This window comes from Periplaneta americana, chromosome 1, assembly GCF_040183065.1.
Source record: "Periplaneta americana isolate PAMFEO1 chromosome 1, P.americana_PAMFEO1_priV1, whole genome shotgun sequence".
Classification (NCBI taxonomy): Eukaryota; Metazoa; Arthropoda; class Insecta; order Blattodea; family Blattidae; genus Periplaneta; species Periplaneta americana.
The window spans coordinates 82,767,027-82,785,804 of NC_091117.1; positions in this window are offsets into that span (position 1 = coordinate 82,767,027).

Here is an 18,778-nt window from a genome sequence, read left to right on the forward strand (position 1 = left end):
TCCAATTCAAGCACTAGATCTATACTGGGATCTATACTGTTCCATAAATTGCTATTCTCTCGTTAAATAAATGACCTTTAAACTATTTCAGTCTTTAAAGTATAGGTAATTGCAAATGTGATATTTAACGATCTGTTAGCTATTTCATCTTTAAACGGAAAAAAATCAAAACGACAGAGCCATCGTAGCCGGTGCAAATAATTCCCTTATTATACGTGCGTGTCGCTATGGTAATATCACAGTCTACTACTGTCCGTTACTCAGGAGAAGACGAGCGGAAAGAATGTGACCTTCTTGATTATCGCTGTTGATTATTATAAACATCTCTCAGATAAGCATCCCAGTAGCCAGGTTATTACTCGTGCAGGAAACATGAGTAACAATGCGTATGGAAATTATAGCTAAGTTGAACAGAAGGAGACCTAATGTTTCCGCTTACTGCAATACAAATATTGCACGTGTTGTCATACGTTATCTGTTCACATCCCTTCCTCCTCAGTCCGCTCTTGTCTTCTCCCGAGTCACCGACAGTATATACAGTCACGAAGCTTGAGTTTATGAGGGTACTAGGAACAATAGACTGTGCAGATACTATTTCGCATTGTCTGTAATGAGGCGATAGTAGCGATCCTAGTAGTTAGCAACTATCTATGGATGCATATTTACTTCGTATTGAGCTTCGTGACTGTATATACTAGACTGTGGTAATATTGTGTTTTTGGATATTCATTGTTTTCAAACTTCGCAAGTAGAAGACAGGCTTCAAATACTGACCCAGGCCAACTTCCAACGATTCTTAGTACAGATTGATAGAGAAATAACCCTTCCTGTTTCGGTACATCTCATTCAAGTGTCCATTAGGGCTTTGAATTTTCATATGTCTACAGTCTATGCACCAATAACTTGGGAAAATTGCAAATTGAGAAGAAATTCTGTTTTACTGTTTGTACAGAATTTCCTTGAGGCATAGTAATGTATTGTTCTCTCATTCTTCAATGCAGTCACACATCTTATTATTCTACAAACTGTAGATTTATAGACGTGAATATGATCCACTTTCACATTCTGAAACGCTCCTATTGCGTAATAGCGCAAGGCACTCAACAGCTGTTACTTACTGATACTGTCTTACTGCGTGCGCTTTGTTTTCCAATATGATGCCCTATTTCATTCAAGAGAGTCATGAATGTGTCTTTCGATAATCTAAATGTAACCTTAAAATCAATATTATCGTATTCTTCTAGAGGATTCGATCTGTCTCTCAGTATTCTTGGTTTTGTTAGATGTTGTACCATATCAAACATAACCTCTACGTCAGACGATTCTATAATAGTAATAAAATTGTTTTATTCACAAAACTTTTCCTATACACACATGAATCTCGGGTTCATTGTGATATGTAAGTTATATTACATTTTACTTACCTGTTTCTGATGATTTCCACGAATTTACTTAATACTGTCAGATACAAAAACAAGAAATATAGGCCTACGTACAATATGGCGGCTAACGATTCACTAACAGTTTACAGCTCCGATTTTCGACCTATAGTTTACAGAGTGCTTTAACGAACCAATAGCTTTAAAGATCATTCTTGCATCGCTTACTGACGCTAAATGAACAGTTAGAACCGATAGTGTTTAACGAACCTATAAATGCTTTCTTGCAACCCAGCATAGTTTACTGCGGTCTCAATGGTCTCATGCAATACTTTTAATGGTCTTCTAACAGATCGTCGTCCAGAAGGGCGGTAATGTAGCACTACCGCCTTTGGCCATCTATCTGTTGGCACTCTCTCGACATGCTATTTCCAATTAATTCTGTAGTTTTGAATACAGTTTTATAAAGCAGATCTAGTCTTTCAGGTAAAGCTCCCTGAATAGCAGATTTGAATAATTTCAAGGGAAAAATTGTTCCGGGGCCGGGTATCGATCCCGGGACCTCTGGTTGAACGTACCAGCGCTCTACCAACTGAGTTACCCGGGAACTCCACCCGACACCTTTTCCCTTGAAATTATTCAAATCTGCTTTACAGGGAGCTTTACCTGAAAGACTAGATTTGCATAATATATACGTCACTGTGTACGTTAACAGAAAACCACAATTCCAAGTCACACAGAGATTGTGTGCACTCGATGTGGGTCTCTGGCGTTTCGTCAGCCCACGCGAGTTGTGTGGATATAAAGAGTTTTGTGGATATAAAGGGAAAAGTTGAGACGGTGTTGGGTGGAGTTCCCGGTTAGCTCAGTTGGTAGAGCGCTGGTACGTTCAACCAGAGGTCCCGGGATCGATACCCGGCCCCGGAAAAATTTTTCCCTTGAAATTATTGAAATTATTCATTACAATTTTATAAAGTTGGACGTTCAATTCTTCCAAAATTTCTGTATTTCGTTTTATATCGCAAAGTGTTTATCCCACCATTTTCCTATGAATCTCCCCCCCCCCACGGGTTCAAGTTTCTGATCTATAAGTCGTGCTAAAATGTTCTACACCTTTAATCTTGTATGTTTCTGTACAAAATTAGATTTCAAAACTGAATTTATAAGTTAATGCCGATAACTTTTACAAAATTAGTAATTTTAGTATCAACATCCTTTTTTTTTCGTATGAAAGGTGGTACCCTAAACAGTTAAATGTGTTCACTTTTTGTAGGATTCTGTTTTCAATACAAATTTTACTTCTTGTTGGATATTTAACTTTATAAGGCATAACTTTGTACTTTTCTACAGAAACTTACTTATTATAAGTTAATATATTGAAAAAATAATGCTCACTTAGTGCTGATTGCCTTACAATGAAATTAATTACGATGAGTTACAATATATTGTTGTATTAAAAGTATACTATTATCCCTTAAACACTGTATCGAGAAGAACTTCTCTCTATATCACATGACGGTACTGGTACATATCGGAAATAAGGAATATCGCACAGAGTTGCATTGCCAACATTTTCTTCAAAATATTTTCGACTTTCATTCTCGATCTTGTAATAGCAGCACGATAAGGTGACAATATACACATTATAAGATTTGGGATAAGTATGACACAAACAACTTCCGTTTTATTCATAGAAATCCAAATTTTACCGTCTCCCCCTACAGCCGCACACAAGTTATTTAGAGTGTCGTCATAGCAAGCGGGTAAACACGTTTTTCCATATTGTTGACTCTCGAAATTTTCAAGAAATTCTTTTAAATGTTTTTTCTCCACCTTATTGAACGGAATATTAGCATGTACCATCATATCGCACAAGTCTTTCTGACTAAGCGAAACTGCTTGAGAAAGTGATCCTATGTCTTCATATTTGGATCTTCACGGTGTCTTTCACTGTAAGAAAGTCTCTGAATACAATATTTATGTCTATCATATGATACAATTTGCAGTATATACGTGCTGTTTCCTCTATTTATAGAAAGTATCCATACCTAATTTCTTAATATACTGGGTGAACAGTATAGAGCAGAACAGATTTCACGACTGGCCATCATTATGAATTTTGAAAAAAAAATATATATGTATATATATATTTAAATCGCAAAAATAATTTTTAATATAGCAGAAGGACAGTTTTTTACACATACAAATTTTCATTGTTGTACAAGATACAGTAATGGAGGGAAAAACTGTTGAATATTTCCAAAATTTTTTCTGGTGTGTGGTTAAGGGCAAGGGGTGGAAATGGAAGATAGCGAATATTTTTATAACAGATTGAAACAAATACGACAGATCTCCTCCTCCTGCAGAGTGAACATCGGCGAATATCGAACTTTACCGTACTCGACAAACTTGAAACGAACATAGCGCCAGTAACGCACGATACTAGACGAACCCATTAGCTTAATAAATTTAGCGCACTTCTCTAATATACTATGTTCGATTACATTTTGTAATCATTCAATTAAATTTCTTGTTTGTGTTGGGGTTACTATTATTTGTGATAAATACTCAATATATTAAGAATATAATCATCATTCCATACAACGTGACTCCGCATGTAAACAAATGTTTGAATAGAATCCTCTTGGCTGCAGAGCCAAAAAAAATCTCTCTATGGCACACAGAACGCTAAGTTAATTAGTTCCCAATATTTTTATGAAGACCTAATAGGAAACGTACTGTTTTTCTAAACACGGAAATTAAATATAATATATGAAAACCCGAAAACTAATTAATATGTCTGTGAAGAAAGAATATAATTTGCAGGTGGGGCAAGAACGGACTGTTGTTGGAAATGAGGTATGATGACATGACATGCAGCTGCGACACCACTCACAATATAACTCAAACACAGGAGATGGGAACATAGGAACCAATCAGTGGTCGGGGCGCGAAAGTATTTTGTGTTGTGTTCGTTGATATACTGAGTCACCTTATATGAAATGAAGATTTGGCCTATTAATATTGTATCACTATTGTTTTGTTCGTATAATCATAGCTGAGTTTCAAGAACTGTGTAATTTTCTTGAACCTAATTTCATAAAACAATTTACCAAATTTCGTCATAAAAATGAATATTTCTCCACGAGATTAATGAGTTTTTCACAATACATTTTAATTCTTAACTTACAGGTTAATAAACAAAGATTCATAGATACCATATAAAAGGAAAGCTGACTGTTGTTATTTCAACAATAAATTGAGCCCCAAACGGAAAAATCCGAGCGCCTACCCGACTATACTGTGTCTATATTGTGGTCAGCGCGTAATATATCTTTTATGAATACAGCATCACATTTAGATTTTACATTAATCAACTGTAAACCTCCTTCCTTGATCGACAATCTGCACTGAGGTCGGGCGATACGAAATACGAAAACTTTCCATGAATAGAATCCTAAAATCTTTTCAATTTGTTGAGCTGTATGTTCGGATATCGGAAGAACTTGTCCAAGGTACCATATTTTGGATAAAATAAACGTGTTTATATGCCACACTTTTTGAATAACATTTAAATTTCGACTGAGATATCTTTGGATTCCATATCTGACTTTTCTAACAATATCCTTCCAGTTTATCTGTATAACATCCATGACATTGGATGTAAATACCATCCCTAAAATTTTCATTTTATTGACATTAGTAAATCTAGTTGGTACCGATTGTCCTCTTCGAGTTAGGACCATGAAAGTAGTTTTCGTATAATTAATGATAGAGCTTGCCAGAACTATTGGGTTAAAACTGGATGAGTGTTGCTAGAAATAGGGATGAATGGCGGAAACTCCTATGGACAGCCAGGACCCATGATGGGTTGTCGAGCTAAGGATGATGATGATGATGATGATGATGATGATGATGATGATGATGATGATAGAGCTTTATGTATTCTCCAAGGAAATTGTTAATAGAAAAAGGAACATCTTCTGCGGACCTCTGAAAAAAAAAACTCAGGAAGAGACTTGTAAAGTGTTTCGTATGGAGTGTGGCATTGTATAGGGCAGAAACATGGACATTACGACGAAGTGAAGAGAAAAGTATTTGAAATATGTATATGGAGAAGAATGGAAAGTGTGAATTGGACAGGCAGAATAAGAAATAAAGCTGTGTTGGAAAGAGTGGACGAAGAAAGAATGATGCTGAAACTGATCATGAAGAGAAAAAGAAATTGGTTGGGTCACTGGCTGAGAAGAAACTGTCTACTGAAAGATGCGCTGGAAGAAATGGTGAACGGATGAAGAGTTCAGGGCAGAAGAAGATATCAGATGGTAGACGACATTAAGATATACGGATCATATGAGGAAATAAAGTGGAAGGCAGGAAATAGGAAAGATTGGAGAACACACTAGTTTTGCAGTGAAATACCTGGCCTTGGGCAGAACATTGAATGAATGAATGAATGAATGAATGAATGAATGAATGAATGAATGAATGAATGAATGAATGAATGAATGAATGAATGAATGAATGAATGAATAGGGACATTGCAATCAAAATAAAAATCTTAATCACTTGTTATTTATTTTTACATATAGGCTAATTAAATAATAAACTAAATTGAAGGTTTTCTAGAGTATTTGTTACACAATACTACCAAACAGAAAGAAAAAAAAAAACAAGGGACAAAAGTTGGGATGTATCTGTGTTAAGTATTTATTACAATAAGAACCAGATTGACAGGTCTTTTGTCACATTATTAACTAGTTTGATTTACTCGGGCATTTGCAACAGCTTGACATCTCTTTGGCATGCTTCGAATGCAATTATCAATCTGGTCTTATGACATTTCATTGAATGCTATAGGTAGTATCTCTGATGATAGCTGCGTGTGGTAGATGGTTGTCAAGTTGCCTCTGAAGCAAATTCTCAGACATGTTCAATTGCATTTAGGTCTGGGCGAGGTGGAAGTAGAAGATGATTGATCTGAAGAGTCGACCTGGGTAGCGCAGTTAGTATAGCGCTGGCCTTCTGTACTCGAAGTTGCGGGTTCGATCCAGGCCCAGGTCGATGGCATTTAAGTGTGTTTAAATGCGACAGGCCCATATCAGTAAATTTACTGCATGTAAAAGAACCCCTGCGGGACAAAGTTCCGGCACATCGGCGACGCTGGTATAAACTCGGCAGTTGCGAGCGTCTTTAAATAAATCATAATTTAATTTATTTTGATCTGAAAATCTTCCAGGGCTTCCTTAACTACTGCAGCTCGATGTGCACGTGCATCATCATCAAGAAATATAAATCTCTCTTGACCAACGGCATCACGCCTGTTCAAAATGCACTCCCTCACCATCTCTTCTGCGTACTTTGACCTCTCAGTGCTCCATCGTTTATATGAAGTTCAGTTCGACAGCCTAAGGACAAACCTGCCCAAACCATAACACCTTCTCCACCATAAGAAACTACTCGTTGGACATATTGCGGCTAACTGCGATTGCCAGCAGACCTGTATACTCTCTGACGTCTGTTGTCATTAAAGAGGCAATATCTGGACTCGCCAGTATAAAGGACATTTCCCCTAAGAATACCTTCTTCGATCCTCTGATTGACCCATGCTAATTTTTGTCTGCGATGTATTGGTTCAAGTGATAGACATCTTAGCGGTCTATAGGACGTCAAACCTTCTTCCCAGAATCTATTTCTTAATCTTTTGATCAGATACCAAAAGGCCAGTGACGTTCTGAAGGTCTTGTTGTATATGTCTAGCTGTAGCAAATTGTGTTCTTCTTGCTGGTCCTGTCGAGGCGTAGCCTTACGATTTTATCCACTGCCAGGTCTTCTGGTTACCAAACCTGTCCCCCGAAAACGAGAAAGTAGGCCTATTCTAGAAATCACACTCTGGGATGTACCTATCAAATCTGCTATATCAACCTGACGTTCACCTCGCTGCTCTAATCGAACTACCATTTCTATCTGATCGCTTGACAAATGATGCCTCTGCATGTTCATTCAAAGCATATTAATGAAAAACAGCAATCTTGATGTTAAAACACAATTTAAAATTAAATTAGAACTTGGATGTGTGAAATCTGATGGCACAAATTGTGATTATTTACAAATAAACTATTGAATTAGGCTTCAAATTCTTGTTGATGTGCAACATTCAGTTGTTTTCATATCCAAACACCACAGTCTAGTATAGGCTATACAGTCACGAAGCTTAATACGTAGGGAATATTTAGCAAATAACAGTTGTACTTTAGTTGCTAGCCACTAGGGTCGATACTATCGCCTCATCACAGACAATACGAAATAGTACCGGCGGAGTCTATTGTTCCTAGTACTCTCAGTTGCTAACCGCTTGGAGCGTTGTATCGAGAGAAATGCAAAAATTCGCCTCAAGCTTCGTGACTGTATGATATTAGACTATGATAATACCATAATTATTTCGAGAAAATATTTGGAAGTAATTGATATTGCAATATCCCTATTTTTAGTAGTTTATATATTATTATTATTATTATTATTATTATTATTATTATTATTATTATTATTATTATTAGGGAAGGCTTCTCACGTGATAGTCAAATTACGTCGCTGGTTCAGGATCTAGCTGAAGGGGTAGATAGAGGCGGAAGAATCGATGCAGTTGTGATTGATTTTTCGAAAGCATTTGATTTGGTGCCACATGACATATTAATAGATAAGTTAAGTAGGCTAGGAATAGATAAAAGAGCGGTGCTATGGATCCAAGAATTCTTAAAAGGTAGAACCCAGAGAGTTAGAGTAGGTCATGAAATATCGGAAATTGGAAATATAAGTTCAGGGGTGCCACAGGGCAGCGTTCTGGGTCCATTACTCTTTATAATATACGTAAATGACCTATGCCAGAATATTACATCAAATGTGAGGCTATTTGCAGATGACTGCATTATCTATAGAAAGATTAGAAATAATTCAGATGTAGATGCTATTCAAACAGACTTGAATAAAATTTATAACTGGGCGTTAATGCATAAGATGAAAATAAATGGTTCTAAAAGTAAATCTATAACATTTTGTAAAACCCGAGGGGAAACTAGTCTTAATTACGAATTCAGTGGTGTTGTAATTCCGCAAGTACAATGTTGTAAATACCTAGGAGTGTATTTAAACTCCAAACTTTCTTGGGGAGAGCATGTTGATAATGTTACGGGTAAGGCATGGAGGGCACTTCACTTTATTATGAAAATCTTGAGAAAGGCTAGCCCCAAATCGAGGGAAATAGCATATCTAACGTTAATGCGACCGTTAATGGAATACGGAACTACATGTTGGGATCCCTATAGAATATATCAGATAAATTCCTTAGAAAGAATCCAGTATAGGGCAGCTAAATTTGTTAAAGGTAAAAGAGAAGATGGAAACGATACGATAAAAGAACTTAAATGGGAAACTTTGGAAAACAGACGTAGGAAAACTAGAATAACAGCATTGTATAGAGCACATCTAGGTCAGAAAGCATGGGTAGACATAACGGCTCGGTTAGAAAAGCCAACGTACTATGGTAGGAACGATCATGATTTTAAAATCAAATGTAGGAAACAGAAAACGGATGTAGGTAAATTCTCATTTTTAAATAGAACTATAAATGATTGGAATGACCTACCTGCATCGGTCTTTGAGGGCTGTCCTTCCTTAAGGAGTTTCAAGAATAATTTAAAAAGTTGTGTATCAAGTGCAAATTAAAATTAAGGTGACATTTAACATTAATTTTTTAAGGTGACATATATTTATTTAGCCTGACGAGTTACTTCCTTGGTTTGAATTGTAAATTATTTAAAAAAAAAAAGCGTGTAAGAGGGCCTTAGACTAGAAATGTTTAGTTTAAATGTAGTTCTGTTTATATGTACAGTATGCATAAGGGTGTAATTATTTGACTTATTTGAACTGTTGTATCAGTGAAGCGAGGTGAGTCAGTGAAGTTATGGTTTTATAGTGCAGTGAATAGTTCCTATCAGTGATAATTTATAGCGTCAATGAAATGTGTTCTATAGTGTCAGTGAAATGTGTTATAGTGTGTCAGTGAAATGTGCCCTAAAGTGTCAGTGAAATGCGTCAAAGTGCCACTACAGTGAGTGAGATGAGAATAAAGTGAAAGACTATTGAAACTTATGTAGGGCCTATACATAATTATGTAGGTTGTAATGTAAAATTAGGTATTTTATTTATGTTTTATTATTATTGTGTTAAATTATATTGTGTATTCTTATTGTATTGTGTATAAAATTGTATTGTGTATTGTATAATTGTATTGTGTATTGTAAATTTATTGTGTATTGCTTATCATTTTTTTTTGTGTATTGTTTATATTGTGTATATCACTGCCACCGGGTGCTTGCCCACTTGCAGTGTAAATAAATACACACATACATACATTATTATTATTATTATTATTATTATTATTATTATTACTATTATTATTATTATTATTGTTATTATTATTTTGTTTCGGTAAAGGGCCGCAGATTATGCAGAGAGAGCTATTGCATATCTGGCGGGATAAAGTGATTTTGTGCATTAATCGATGCAATTGCCCACTTTCTTTTATTTTCTATTTCATCTTTAATTTTTTATTGTAAAAATCGGAGATATGCTTCTGCTTTATCATTTTTGATATCCTCAACCCATTTTAGTATACTTCATTTTCTCTTCTGCCTAGAATATTTTAGGCCAATACTTTCAACTGCAGCCTTTTTTTAAATATCTGTTAAGTTCTTCCATTCTTTTTCTATATTTTCTGAAATTTTGATTTGTTGAAGTTGTTTCTTTATTCTACAAGTATAAAGACATTGAATACTACTATCTCTCAATAAAGCTACTTTAAAAATAAGTCAATTATTTTCTTGCTTGGAATTTTTTTATTGTTTCTTTTATTCCATAGTGATGGTATTCTAATAGGGATACTTCATTTACTCCAAACAGTTTAATACCCACAATTGAATGCTTTGTTGAAGTGAAGACATTTCGTGGTATACAAATAGCTTCTAGCCACATAACTTATCCTTTTCATTTGGAAATTTGAGAACTGTGACATAACAGTCTCACAGTACGCTCTGTAATTGCTGGTACACACAAGCACACAACATTTAGGAGTCATCTGTAAATAAAAGAATATGGATAAATTAATTTCATTTTTTAAATAAAAGTCTAAACTTCCTTTATTTCAGTTCCCTGAATTTATTTTTCTTTTAGGTTATACTGTACCTATACTAGAAGTAACCGTTATTGTGTAATTCATCTTTTGATTCCTTTTCAGACTTTACTTTTATGATTCACTTATTGTTAACAGTTTGGTGACGTACATGTTGTCATACTACTGTCCGTCCGAGTGGTTATGTCGCAGGGTCGTCCAAACAGGGGAAATCACATGTCAGTTACTTCCTTAACCGGGCCTTTTGTTTTAAACACATTTACGTCTATATAACACTTTTAAGTTGCAACAAAATAATTTTTCATAATGGTTTTGTTACATTTATGGCTTAAAAGCCCTGTTAACTTAAAAATAAAGAGGTGTTCAAAATAAAGGTTTCGTTTAGAGAAATATAACAGTGAAAATCGCAAGTTTCTACGACTTTCCGTTCTCTTAAAACTGCGTGTATAATGATACACAGACTGTAGTCGTGACGTCACAACTCCAGGTAGTTCACTGCGATTCTTGAGCTTCACTCAATAGCGTTTCGTACGGTGAAGCAACTAGTGCCTTATTATTTTATATATAAGTTTGTGTGCTATTCTATCGGAAATGCCTCATTGTCTTATTTTTGGGTGTTCAAATATTACGAACACATTCATGTATTTCCTAATCGCCAAAGATCACCGATTAGATTCAAAGCGTGTGTGAATCGAATAAATCGGTGTAATTTCGAACCCACCCGGAATTCTGTCGTTTATTCTGAACACTTCACACCAGAAGATTTTGAAATTACATCTCGGCTTAGAAATGAACTTCTGCGTATCAAAATAAGTAGATCGGTTTAAAAAAAAGTGCAATTCCTTCTTTCAGAATTGAAACCGGATGAAATTAATGGACCTCATCAATGCCAGAGAAAGACTGGTGCATATGTAAGGAAGAAGATTATAAAACAAGCAATAGACTAGTCATTTACAAGTTCATGCAGCGAACTTTGTGAGGCAGTGAACGAAGAAGCAGGGACCAACAAGTGATGATACCAATTTAAACACACATACAAATTGCAATGAATTAGGTGTGCAGTGTGGGCTGGGGAGTGAAATTTTTAGGGGTATTTCAAACTGTGAAAGTGAGGAAGTAAATGATATCGATGTATCCTTCTGTGAAACAACTAGTAGCAGTAGTGACGAGTGCACTGACTCCATAGGAGAAGAGGTTTTACCGAAATATAACAATTTAAAAATAGACAAGAGTGCCATATTTTTTATTGTGTAGAAATGTTTATTCTCTCTATTCGGCCTTTGTCCAATAAAAATTTCGATGTGTATATTGATACAAATTTATCAGTTAAAACTTTGAATTTGCTTTAAAAAATGCAGGTTGTAACAAGTTTTTGAAATTGATTACTTTTTTCTGATCGAGTTAACACTAACATTGAAACAATTATTATAAATGGCCAACAATATGTTTATAGGAGGTAAAGTTATTAAAACCTTATAAATGGAAGGAGCAATTTATTGGTTAAAAATGTATCAATTAAGGTAATTTTTTAATGTTCTGAGTGTTGGTTGCAAAATATAATAAATTATGGTGATTTTTTTAAATTAAGAACAATTTCTAATTAACAAAAATTCTAAATTTCCCTTCTATCGGCAGTTTGAAAGTTTCTCTACTCATTGTCAGGTCGTGACGAATTTATTTTATTACACATGAAGGTATGACTTTTCTGTTTCCTATTCCGAGGGGATTCCAAGAATTAATCCAGTAAACAGTTTGTAAGCTACATATCGTATGTTCCTGTTATTTACCTCCCGTAAATCTTCCCTTTCAAAATTAAGACTTCGTCCTCACCATCATAACATGCCTAGTAGTATTCAACGTGTCTCTGTTTAGTACAACAGCGTGAAATGCATTATGAAAATTATGTACTCATAATACTCGTACACTCAACACTTTCCTTTACATACCTTACCATTGCACTTCCACAGCAACAGAAACACTCTCGATGAGTTGCTGAAGAAACACCAGTCCGCTCTATATTCTCACTGCTTTCTTTCCATATTCTTACAATTTTATATTTCCTGGGCTCAAATTGATATGGCCTGATTCCAGCCGTGATTCATGGAAATAACTATTTCATGTAAGACATGACACCAGACACCAAAAATTTACACTAATAATAGGAAGAGACTGATGCGGGAAGAAGCTTACAATTACCGTTTGCTGCTACTCAGGGCCTGGCATACTCGGCATAGTGGAGTTGTGACGTCACTTCTGTAACTCCGGGGTTTTAACTGTGGATTGTCGCTGTACTATTAATAGTACGACGCTCGGGTTTTCACAGAAACTAATCTCTACACCTACTCTGTTAGAATCATTTTCTACCTAAAAGTGCATTTTTTTAAGTTGACAAGGCCTTTAAGAGTAACTATTTTAATACTTTCATTAATAATAATTCAGTTTAAGTAATGAATAGTTTGCAACGCTGTTACAAGATGCGTACTTCACCCTAAGCCAGAGTACCGCGGGGACAGAGTGTAATGGCAGTCTCCTCATCACTGCCATCAATGCTGCAGGGAAGATTGTTTCCGTCTAGTGGCAAGTGCTACTGAATTCACTGCCATGTAGCAGTTTTTTCTATAAACCAGTGGCTGCTGATTAACTGAGGCAAGTGAGGCCAGGCCTCAGTCAATTGGCTTAACTGAAATGAAATTTTGTGTTTTTATATAATATTCTGTATTAGTCATTTGAATGAAGCATATATTGCTGCAGAAGTATTTGAAAACTTTGTGATGTATATAGACCTGTTTTGCAGTAAAAATTTGTTCCTGTGGCCAGAATCGCTCGTGTCGACTCTGACTTCTGCATTTCATAAGTTTTCGCGGGCTTTGTGGTTGAAATTGAAACGTTGTATCTGAGAAACAATTCGTCTGGCCTCGTGGCCTGGTCAGCTTTCCCTCCTCCCATCCATGGACTGTCTCAAGGGTGGAATGGATTGGGTATAGCAGTGACGACTTGTCTTCCTAAATAGGCCATAAAGAACATAAAAATTTCCGCTTTTTAGCAGGCAGAGACCCACATTGTTCTCACCCGTTATGTCTTAGTTTATGACTTAAGCGAGAGTGTTGTACTATTGTATTTCATAGTACAGTAGTGAGGTGGTTCAATGTTCTTATGTGTTTCGGAAAATATAAACAGAAATAGACGCCAGGAATAATGATGATGTATTTAATCCATTGTTAGAGTGTCCTTTTTCGATAAGAAATTATATTGAAAGAAAGGAAGTTTTAAATAAAGACATAGCTTATCGAGATACCTACAGCATCGCTGACAATTTTCTTGACAGATAATCTTAAAATGCGAGTTTCTATTGCATCCTGATATGTGCAACATAAATGCTTAAGTAGTAATGTGGTGCAAAACAAATTTAAATAAAAATAAACCTTGTTTGTTGTTGTTGAAGGAAAAAGATAAAAAGGAAAGAAAGGAAGAATACTGCTAGAAACAAAATCGATTTCGTAGTAAATAAAAAAAGAACACATATTGGCGAAGGAAGATCCTATTCCTCTTATCTTAAGGAATTAGTGTGAGAAGTTACTGTTATTGAACACCTTCCACTCTGCATGAATTTTCGTACCACCATTCACAGAAGAGATGCAGCTCTTTGCTTGTTTCATTCTCTTGAACTGAAACAACCCAGAACTCACCACGTGGAGGTGGCTGCATGTCGAGTCCCGCCCTGCCCATCCCAACCTCCCTACCATGTGGGCAAGTGCATTCCATCATTCCTTCTTTGTCATTTTCAATTAATGTTCGACTTGAATCAGTATTTAGGTTTCCATTTCATATCTTTTTTGTTTCAATTTATAAAAGTCACATGATTAAGGTACTATAATCAAGCACTGCATGTCAGTACAACGAAAAATATGAAGAAATGCTTGATGTCATGCTTTTAGTCTGTCATATATTTGTTTCCCTTCTGTAGGACCGTGCATATAAATGTATACACCATAGTTAAATGTAAGGTAACTTTCGGTACGATGGACAATATTTTTTACATGAATTTAGGTAAGTTTAATTCCTTTTATTACTGATCCAGGTTGTCGTACTGTACAAGATGGTCCTAATCACAATACCATCAGGAGTTACTTTCAGAGTATGTTATATTGAGACGATGAAGATGTTTTCCATGTAGTTCACACTATATTTTGTCATTATGAATAAAACGACGAAGTCTCTCCTTGTTCTACAACAATCTTTCATCCAGAGTTCATTTGTTCTCTTTCGTAAGTCACATTTCCGTTGAACATTATAGCAGTTCAGTCCAAATTCAGAATTAGTTACACGTTTAATAAATTCTTGTGATTTTTCTGTTTCAGCAGAAGAATCGTAATTTTCGATTGCAAGTATAAAATTTTGAACAAATCTTCAATGTAGGATATTCTAACTTTCTTGATGATGCAAATGATACTGATTAAAAAAATTAATATTCTTAAATCCATAGGCATTTTACATAATCATTTATATAATATTTAATTTTTAAACTTTCTAAATTGCATATTGTGGGCTACTATGATAACCACCTATTGTACTAATATATCCCTTATTTGTCTCCATTCCATATATGTATTTTTCTGGCATTGTTTTCCGGACCTATATGGTCATCTATCATGGTAGACGGATGTATTAATAATAATTATTTGTATCTAAAATTTCTGCATTCTTGTAGCATAAAAGATTATTGATTATTGCAGACAATAGTAAAATTTATTGTAATTTTAGAAATTACGATTATGTCCTTTATTATGGTGTTGCAATATCAAAGTTTAAAGTTTGCATTGCGATGGTGTAGGTCGATAAATGATCAACTGTTTAATATTTCAAGTTGTATACACTGTGAATTGTATGTCTCTGTTGGGTACAATTTTAGTTCTGTTTCTTATTCCAATTTCCGTTATTACGTCCATATATTTCTTCAGTAAAATAAGTGTTCTCGAATACAAGATTAATACATCTGTATAACATGTAATGAGATTTCTTGAAGTCATTCCTCAAAATTTAGGTAAACAAATTTTTTTGTTACAAAATTGCAGTGACAGTGACTATTCAGTGAATACTCGATGAAATAATTTAGAGAGCGGAATTGTAAACCATTATCTGAAGTTAACTCTGCAGTTTACTATTACTCGTCCATGTGAAAACAAAAGCATTACACTCTTTCCTTTATCGATCGTACAGTCGTATCCAAAGAAACTAGACACTATAAAAGAGTCAGTTTAATTTATTAACAGCTTACCATCAAGTACATATTGTAAACTTAAATAGTACATACTTCAACTGAAGTATTGTAGCTAATGTAGATGTAAATGTAACGCATTCGCAGTAGGTACCAACCACTTTCACTATAACGATCGCTATCGATCAACATATTTGAAGAGAATTATACCAGGTGTCCCATCTGCGCCGTTTTGAAAACGGTTATAGAAAACCTATCAACAAGAGAGCACAAAGGATTTTCTAAATTTCAGGGACAATGCTTTCATTAAATCAATGTGATAGCGATTGTTGCTGGTTTAGATCCATGGCTAAATATACCGAAAAAGAATTGTAGTTTGTAATTATTATTATTATTATTATTATTATTATTATTATTAATATGTTTATTATTATAATCATTATTATTATTATTGTTATTATTATCATTATTATTATTATTATTATTATTATTATTATTATTATTATTATTATTATTTATTAACATCACTTTCAAGCTACTGCCGGTAAAGCCTTCGAGTTGCAGTTGCATTTTGCTTTGTTTCACCGTAGAGCAGAACAAAGTCAGTGTCCTCATCATTCGTAAACGCACCAGGATCTTCGTTTTTATCATTTATTAGTAACAAAACAGGAACAAAGTAAATGGACCGGGCTCATAATCCTGTTACTAGTTGTACTTGACATTTCAACCAGTAGGACAGTCGAGTCAATCCGTTCCCTAAGCCTCAGAACTAGGCAGCTATTTAGCGTTTTATGTACGAAAGGAAGTCACGTTCAACAAAAGAGGACGCAGATGGGCCACCTGGTAGCTATGCTCTACATTAGGGTTGCAGTAAACAATGGTGTCTGTACAAATGAAAATAGCCGAAATTTAAATGAAGTGATCACTTAAATAGTGCTTACACTGCAAGGAACTTCTTTGAATGTCGAAAAATGTGGTAGATGCGTAAGAATAACATGAAATATCACTGATTATTTTTCATGACGAAATCGTCGTGTCACAAAGTGGATGGCCATTGTATGTTTTAATTTCAAATAAGAATTGATTTATTCTTGATAAAAATTGTGTCGTGTGTATCATTTTGGGGTAAATTGACTGGGCAACAAAATATTCAGCTGACGCTTCATAAACCGAAGATTCCTTATAATAATTATTTTTAAGGAGCTATTACTATTAAACTGTTACAGAAAATAAACGACACATTTTTTTAAGAATTTGAAATATAATTTATTTCACTTCAATGTAATTAGTGTCAGCGAGATGATATTTGGCGAAGTTGATTCTGAGATTTGTCATTTTATTACCTGACAATCGTTTTATAGTTAGTATAAACCTCTGGAAAATAGTAAACAGATAATCAACTCAAGTGGTAATCGAACCCACGCCTGAGCACACCTCCGATTTTCAAATTTAGTTTATCAAAACATTCAATTAATATGATGTAATTTTTGTTACTTACATAATCTTACTTCATGAGCTGCGTAATATTAATATGAATTGGCGATATCTGATTATCACAGTTACACGTCCAGTAAAAGCTCTCTGCACTTTTGTCCACTCAGTAATCACTGTAGTAAAGTCAACTTCAACTTGAAGAACTTAGAACAGCTGCAGCCCAGTACCTTTGCTGCCACAACTTGAAATGTTTACAATGTTAATAAAGGAAACGTGCAGTGGAATAAAAATATCTCATAAAGATCCAGTTATTGAAAAGACTACAATTTATTTTTAAATCGACAAAACTGATTGTGTAATGATACATTACTGGATTGTAGAAATTTAAAATTAATATAGGGCAGATCAGATCAGATCAGATCAGACACTAAGGTTTTAGTGCAAAAATAAGGTTCAGATTAAAATAAAGGGTGTATTTAATGTACGTAAATTATTAGATATCACGAAGTTACATGTCAGCATTTTTACCACAAATAAATTTATACAGAAGTTACAAACAAGCAATACATAAAAACAAACAAATAGAAAAAAAGACAGATATAGAAATGAAGCTCAGATTAAGAGTAGGGGAAGGCCAGAAATCTGCGATAACTAAGGATTTGGATATTAAAATTGCAAAGGATGCGATAAAAGAAATGTAGGGATGTGATCAAGAAATGCAACTAAAGTGGAACTGTATAAAGATCGATAAGTTTGAGAGAGAGAGAGAGAGAGAGAGAGAGAGAGAGAGAGAGGAAGTGTAGAATCAAATGAATAGAGAAAAAATATAAGTAGGCCTATTTATTGGAAGTGAGAATAATGAGAAAGAAAACTTATGTGTAGGTGGAGTAGTGAAAAACTGAAAATGAGCGCAAATAGCAAGAGTGAATAATAATAGCGAAAAAGTGTTAAGAGAATTGAATAAGTGACAACAAGAAAGTGGTGCTAAAATTTGAACTTTGTAACAGTAAAATAATATAAAAGAAAAATAGGAGAAAAGGTCAATGAAAAAAATAGGGTAAATGACACAATATGATAATGTATAGACAAAGTGAAATTAAGATTTTAGTGAATATTAGAGAAAAAGGGGGGTTGAAAGAAGTAGCCTATGTATTATCTCTGGTCCTGGTCCTGGTCCTTGTCCGGGTCCTGGTCCTGGTCCTGGTCCGGGTCCTGGTCCTGGTCCGAGTCCTGGTCCTGATCCTGGTCCTGGTCCGGGTCCTGGTCCTGGTCCTGGTCCCGGTCCGGGTCCTGGTCCTGGTCCCGGTCCGGGTCCTGGTCCTGGTCCTGGTCCTGGTCCGGGTCCTGGTCCTGGTCCTGGTCCTGGTCCTGGTCCTGGTCCCGGTCCGGGTCCTGGTCCCGGTCCCGGTCCTGGTCCTGGCCCTGGTCCTGGTCCTGGTCCGGGTCCGGGTCCTGGTCCTGGTCCGGGTCCTGGTCCTGGTTCTGGTCCTGCTTCTGGTCCTGGTCCTGGTCCTGGTCCGGGTCCTGGTCCGGATCCTGGTCCTGGTCCGGGTCCGGATCCTG